The sequence below is a fragment of the Dipodomys spectabilis genome, unplaced genomic scaffold (assembly GCF_019054845.1).
Source record: "Dipodomys spectabilis isolate Male_0828 unplaced genomic scaffold, ASM1905484v1 ptg000130l, whole genome shotgun sequence".
In the NCBI taxonomy this organism is placed as follows: domain Eukaryota; kingdom Metazoa; phylum Chordata; class Mammalia; order Rodentia; family Heteromyidae; genus Dipodomys; species Dipodomys spectabilis.
Window position 1 is genome coordinate 2,123,851 of NW_024870807.1, and position 7,618 is coordinate 2,131,468.

A 7,618-nucleotide genomic window follows, 5' to 3' on the forward strand; every position below is an offset into this window, starting at 1 on the left:
ATTTTTAAGAGAAAAAAAAACCTTACTGTGGACACTTATTGGGCTTTTGGGCCCAAATTTGGAACTCTCAGCAATAATATGGGATCAGACAAATTCTCACAGAGACACCAGACCTGTAGGGAAGGGAGCAAGGCTACACAATGAATCCATCTAGCAGAAGCTTCGTGCAGGGCCCTGGGAAGTTTTCTTGTCACATAATTAATTAGTCCAGAATAAGCCCAGATAAGTCTGTGTGGACCAGCAGCATCGAGGGGCAAGGCTATGGGAAGGGTTTAGATACCTGGCACCCACTTGAGATGTTGCTCTGATTAATTAATCATGCTGGACAACTCCCCATGAGTGCTTGGCTTTCTATCTGTTAAGTGAGAAGACCGACCCTAAATCCACTCTCGCGTTGCCTCTTTGAGACACTGAGGCAGGCTGTCACAGAGCTTGTGTTATTAAACTAGCCTGAGATTTGACTTGGGTTTGAATTCCAGCTCCTTCCTTGAGTTTTGGGGTTGGAACGGAAATGCAGCCTTCATTCGAAAGTACAGTTTAGAGGGCGGGGGATACATTCTGGGCACACAAGCATGGACTCCCAGAGCAAAGACCACAGGAGCATCACACCATAGTCGAGGCCATCAGACGCTGGTTTTCCTCCCCTTGGAAATGACCTCATTTACCTGCAGATGCCTGACTCTTGTGGCAGGAAGGAAGAGAAAGGACAAAGGTCAGAGGCCACTTGCACCTGTCTCTTTGGACCCTGGAGAAGAGAGGCTATCTGAATACATTTCATTGGCTGGATCTTGGGAGAATGATAAGAGATTATAGACTGGGAAGAGCTGTAAGCTGGGTACTTTGCAGCCTTTCAAGTGTGAGAAGGAGAAAGGTAAAATGTTGACCACTGCCTCACACTTTGTGGGTTGCCATCACCTGCTCAGAACCAGAGGGAGCCTGTGGGAAGCACTGTGGCCCCATGGGCCCTGTGGGCCATCAGAGTGCTAAGCTTCAGGCCCCATGCTTAGGAGTTCTGCGTGTTGTGTCTGGCCACTCACCCCAATATGCCAGATAAAGAAATGATCCTAATGAAGGCCAGAGAAAGGAGACTTAACTCACACAGCACAGGCAACACCACAGGAAGAGGCAAAGTAAGGACTTCAGAGCATCTGGGGGATCTCAAGGTGAACTGTGGATTTAAATCGAGGAAGATTTAGGGTAGGAGGTGAAGGGTGTAGAGTTAAATAGCCTCAGTCAGTGTGGCCTGGTGGATTATTATCTCGACTCCAGTTCTGCCAAGAGTTCCAGGGAAATCATTGATACTGTTATTGCTTGGCGGGAGCCATCTGATTCACAGGAAATAATTCCTTCTGCCCCCACATTCACCGTGTAGAGGATGGTGCTTATTTGGAAGGGGATCTGCCCTTTGAGACTCTGCTGATCTTTTCCCTTGGGGATAGTTTCAGCTATACTAATGATGTTTGCTTACCATCAGGCCTGTCTTTCCCAGATTCCAAGGTGCAGAAGAAAGAAGGCAGCCCAGAGCAAAGGCAGATAACAAACTCTAGAGATAAATGGCAAGCTTTTCTCCTGCAAATTAGCTAATTTGTGGACCCAGGTAAGATGTGGATATGCTGCCAAATAGGACCATTCTTTCTACTCCAGCTCCTGCTCCCCAGTCCCCTCTCCTCTCCTGGCCTGGCAGAGCAGCTGGGCAGCAGAGGGAGCGGTTGGGAGAGGCTATGGCCATGTGGCCACCAGGTGGCGCTAGCACACGCTGCTGAATTAAGCCAAGGCTGAAGGAAGCCCAGAGGTCTAAGAATCATTATTCTACACATCCTTCTCAGAGCTTATTTGAATGGTTCCGAGCCAGGATAGTGAAAAGCTCTTCTTCTTTTTTTCTGTGGGGGGGGGGGGGGTCCGGTCGTGGGGCCTGAACTCTGGGCCTGGGCGCTGTCCCTCAGCTCAAGGCTAGCGCTCTACCACTTGAGTCACAGCGCCACTTCCGGATTTTTCTTTTTGTTTATGTGGTGCTGAGGAATCAAACCCAGGGCCTCAGGCATGCAAGGCAAGCGCTCTACCACGGAGCCACCTTCCCAGCCCCACGAAAAGCTCTTCTTGATGCAAAGGTCACTTGGTTTTCTACTGTTGTATCTTGGAAGGATCAATTCACTCACTCATTCATTCATTCACACATACACTCACTTGTTAATGAGAATCCCAGTCTCCATATGTACTAGACAGTTGCAAAGGGCCCTATTCTGGAGAAACCCTCAGTCTCAGGGGGAGACAGACCAGGTTCACATAAGGAAACATTTATTAGTCACTGAGTACATCATTTGAAGCCTGTGGTGGTTCCCATTGCCTTCAAAGTAAGTCTACATCTCATCCCACCTCCCTTCTCCAGGCATCCCCACACTAGCTTCAGTGCCCAACACACCCCGACCACGTGAACCTCACCTCTGGGTCTCTCCCTGTCTTTCTGAAGCTGGCTCATTCTTATCTGTCTCTCAAGATGTCACTCATTCCTTATGACACAGAGGGGTAGACTGTGACATAATAAAGACATATATTTTAATTTCTACCCTTTTCCACTCTTTTTCTGGCATACAGATTCTACATCCTCTGGAATCTCTGAGGGAATATGCTAATGAGATTTCTCATATGCTAATGAGATGACTGATGTGTTAGACTATCGGATAGTCTCAGAGTACGGGCGTGTGGCCAAAGGAATCAACCCTGTGATTTGATGGTTAGGACTTTCAGCCTCACTCCTGGACCTCCAGGGAGCAGAAAGGGCTTGGATGCCAAGTTAGTCAGCAATGGATAGTGATTTAACCAATCATACCTGTAAAAATCCTAAGAGACTGAACTTAGAGTTTCAAGGTTCATGAACACATGGAGGCTGGGAGGCTAGTTCTTCCCAGAGAGGTCTTGGATGTCCATCCCTCCCTCCTGCTTTCCTCCCATTTTGTTCCCTTGGAGATCCATCTATGTCCTTTGAAATGTCCTTAGGAAAACTTGGAGTCATAAGCGTCTGCCTAGTGCTGTGAGCCACTCCAACAAATGATCAAATTCTAGGAGGGAGCCAGCTGCCATTGGTTTATAACTGACCAGAGTGCAGTGCATTGCGTGACAGTCCTTGAGTGTCCTGGGACCAACCCAGGCTGCTCCTTCCTTCCTTCCTTCCTTCCTTCCTTCCTTCCTTCCTTCCTTCCTTCCCTCCCTCCCTCCTTCCTTCCTTCCCTCTTTCCCTCCCTCCTTCTCTCCCTCCTTCCTTCCTTCCTTCCCTCCTTCCTTCCCTTCCTTCCTTCTTCCTTATTTTTCTTTCTTTTTCTTTTTTTTTCTTATGCTGGTCCAGAGGTTTGAACTCAGGGCCTAAGTTCTGCCCCTGAGCTTTTTTGCTCAAGGCTAGTACTCTACCACTTGAGCTACAACTTCACTTCAGATTTTTGTTGGTTAAAGGTAAGAGTTTCACAGACTTTCCTGCCCAGGCTGGCTTTGAACTGCGATCCTCAGATCTTAGCCTTCTGGGTAGATAGGATTACCACTGGCACCTGGCCTCTCTTCTGTCTTAATTGTAGCCCCTAATCATTGGACATGCTTGTACAATGTGCTGGAATGCAATACGTGGAGAAGTGGGGGAAGGGTGCACTGGGTAGAGCATTGTGACCCAGTCCTCACCCAGAAGAAGATGGCTTTCTGTTTAAGCCCAGCCTGCCATGATTTCCCAGTGTATATGAGACCAGGTCATTTTAGATTCCAGGCCCAAACTCTAGTTTGACATGTCAGGTCTGGTTTGACATGCTGAAGGGCAGAGAAAGGAGATTTATTACATGGCAGCCATGAGAAGACAGCTCCTCAGTAAGTCTTTCAGCCATCATCCGCAGCACAGGCATTGGCTGCAGGATAGACTGGAGGAAGGGTTGAAAGGTGTGCAGTTACAACAGTCCCAAGTCCCAGGGAGCCTCCTTGGTTGGTCCTTGCTTCGGAAGAAGTTCTGGGGAAGCCGTATCACTGCTTGAGGAGAACAGGGACTTGTCAGGTCATTGCTGCTTCCTAGTGGTTGGTCTGTCCCCAGCCTTTGGCTGTTCTCTTTGGGGGCAATTTTCCTTTTGTCACGAGATGCTTTAAAGTAAGCCTCTGTCCTTCCTGGAACCTAGACTGATTGAAAAGTGAGTGCAGGAGAGAGTGGCTCAAATTAAAGAGCACAGAGGCAAAGGAGAGGGGCATCTGGGTGCCCAGCTTTTACCCTGCTCTTAGTTAATTCATGGGCTCACCAAAAGCAACTTTTAAGTTGCCTCTTATTTAGAACTGAGTGCAGGCCTCTTTCTAGAGTCCTTAAGTGTGTCCTAAGTAAGATACCATATCTCCACACAGCTTTCCTGCACCCTGGAGAGACCTGCTCATAATGAAGTCTAGCTTCCTGTTGCCCCTTGCTGCCTGTCTGTAAATAATAAACTGCTCAGGTGGTGTGAGTGCAGGTGCAGTCCCAGCAGACAGAGACAAGTCAGTAGCCAGTGCACTGTAAGCCTGTTTTACTCTTACACGCAGGACTCATGACTGGTGTCAGACCTGGGGACAGTCGCGGGAGGCTGAGACTTAATCTGTAGGTTCTGATATGACCCCTCTGTAGCTCATGGCAGAACTGAACTCAGCAATAGGACATGAAACAGGTGTCTGCAACAGAATTACTGTAAGAAAAAGCCATACCGCTGGGTGTCAGGGTGAGATAGTACCCTGAGTATAAATATAGAGAAGAAATGAGTTGGCTTTTCCTTATTCAAGATCAACCAAGGTGCGGCACAAAGGATAATTGCTAGGAACGGTTTCCTGATTGCTTTGGAGGTGGTAGGGACTGGATCCCTTCTACCTGGAGCCAGGGAGGCCATTGGGTCAGAAGGCACTTAATATTGGTTTGAAGAGGGAATAACATTTGGGACCCTCTCACCCAGCTAGCCTCCGCAGGATTAGGAATTTAGATGCTGAAAGAGGAAATGACAGTTTTAACACTGTCCCTGATGTATCAGCACAGCCGAAATTTTCCTAATTTGGGATATTATTGGGAGCCTTGGATTAGAGAGTTGTGACCCTGGCTTAGTTCCTGAAGCAGGTGTGGCTATACAGAAACTTACCACTAGTGGACAGCAGAGCACTGTCAGCCAAATCGATGCTGTAAGCTCAGAATCAGCCCCAACCAGGACAGGCACAGATAAGGGTTTTTATGCAAACCTAAACTCATATCCCAGCCCTGTCATCAGGGTCCTGGGACCTATCTGGTCACTGGGTGCTGTTTCAGTACAGCATGGTTGTCTCAATGTTTTTGTGTCACTTCCTTAAAGTTCTGTTTTGTTAATTCTTTTGTGCTTGTCTTGGGGCTTGAACTCAGGGCCTGGGTGATGTCCTTGAGCTTTTTGTCTCAAGGCTAGCACTCTACCACTTGAGCCATAGCTCCACTTCCACATTTTTTGGGTTGTTTGGTGGAGATAAGAGTCTCAGACTCTGCTGCCTAGGCTGGCTTCAAACCTTGATCCTCAGATCTCAGACTTCTGAGTAGTTAGAGTACAGGTGTGAGTCACCAGCACCCAGATGCTCAATCATTTTTAAGGAAGTTCCACATTTTTATTTTGCACTGAAAATTCTGTTGCTTGTCCTGTAGGTCACTTGGTAGCTGAGTTTTCCTGGGTCTTGTGTTAGCTTCCAGGGTAACGAATATCAAGTGTTTGTGTTTTCCTGGGTCTTGTGTTTGTCTTCCAGGGTAATGAATATCAAGTGTTTGCATCACAGTTTGTTGCGATTATCTCAGTTAACGTTAAAAGTATTCTACAATGAAAGCACATTATGAACATCTATTCACTCTTAGCTACTGTTATTATTAATTGTTCTAGAGTTTATATATAACTTTAAAGTTATATATAACTTTTTGGAAAGTCCATCTGGCTGGTGATTTGTCAGTCTGTCTAACTCTATTGCCAAGTATTTGCTTCCAGACCATGAAAACAAATCTGATCTTTGCTCCCATGACAAGGAGCTCCAAATAGAACAGGAAACCCTCTGGTCAATAGCAAGTTCACTTCCATTCTTACTCCTGGTACCAATGTATAGAAGACCATGAATGAGGGAGGAGCACAAGGGCTGAGGGTCTTAGCCACCAGGATCTGCAAGCACAGACTCATTCATGCTTCTGCTCAATTGCACCTGTTACGTGACCCTACAAAGGTCATCCCGCCCCCTGGAAATCAGCCTAACACAAATAATCATCCTTCTCCAAAGGCTGCCAGAGGAAATGTTGCCTGTGATGTTGTTGACTGTAGCTAGATGGAAGGCTCCCCTTCCACGCTCCTGCTCACTCTCCTCCAATAAAAACATGGTTTAGGCCAAGAAAAGGAGAGTCTTTCCTAGCTCCCAGAAATGAGCAGTCCATGAGGATTCAGTATAAACATTTTCCATTACAATTGTACAGGTGTGCATGTTGTACAGGCCCAGGGGCAGCATATATTTTTTAGTGGGGAATCTTCACTTGGTGGTCCTATCTGACAGAACCTGAGCCTGGGAAGGTAAAAACAGCACTTTTTTTTCACAAAAGTAATTCTCATGCTCAGGTTCCTCTCTGACCACAGGAATCAGAAAACACTCAACTAGCAACTCAATGAGAAGCCAGGTGGGGAACCTCTTATCGAACGATTTCTTTTGACATGTGTAGGTTTGCCTTTCTTAAATCCTTCCTGTGTTTTCTTACCTCCACTCATTTGAGATGTTTCCTTCCGTCTCCTGCCTATCCCTACTTGAGGTCACACCTTGGTTTAGATGAGGGTCAAGTTTAGGCCACCACCTCCCAAAGCTAAATTTGTCATCATTGTTAGGAGAACCATCCAGCGATGGGACTGTCAGAGCCCCGTGGCCTCTCATGGCTGTCTTGACTGGAAGGAATGTGTTTGACGCTGTCACACAGTAGGGCTGTACAGGGAAGGGAGTAGCTGTGGAGAGAAAATATGGCAACAGGTATTGCCAATCACCTGCCCATTCTATGCACACTAGGCTCCTATACTGGCTGCTTCCTCCACTAGCACCTGAGACCTCTTCCTAGGGTATCTTCATGGGACAAGTCACTATGGAGGAAGGAGAGGCCATTGAGTAACCACTGAGCAAGGAATTCGGATCTCACTCTCTTTTCCATTGGAGGAACAGACTGGACTCAGTTATGCCATACCTGTCGGTCTCTTAGATAGTATCTGTGCAGGTCCTCAGATAAAGATCTGATCAGTCAGATTCAGGTAGAAATCTGATCCAGACACCTGCTTTGGCCAATCACCCTTCTTCTCTCTCTAGACCTTTCTAGGGCTTCCTGGGATTATTTTCTTCCAAAATTACTACACTCAAATCCTTGTCTCAGGCCCTGATCTTGAGTGGGGGTGAACCCAGACCAGATGAAGCCCCACTAATGTCGGCCAAATAGACTCAGACCCACAGAGGCTGGCCATGTAAACACAGGTCCACACACTCCAGCTGCTCAGGCATGGCCTCCGATGATGGCAGCAGAAAGACATGGCCCCCAAAGACCAAAACCCGATAGTCTCCCACTCCCTGGCAACATAGACGATGCTCTACAGAGGCCAGCGGCATAGTCACAGGTACCAAA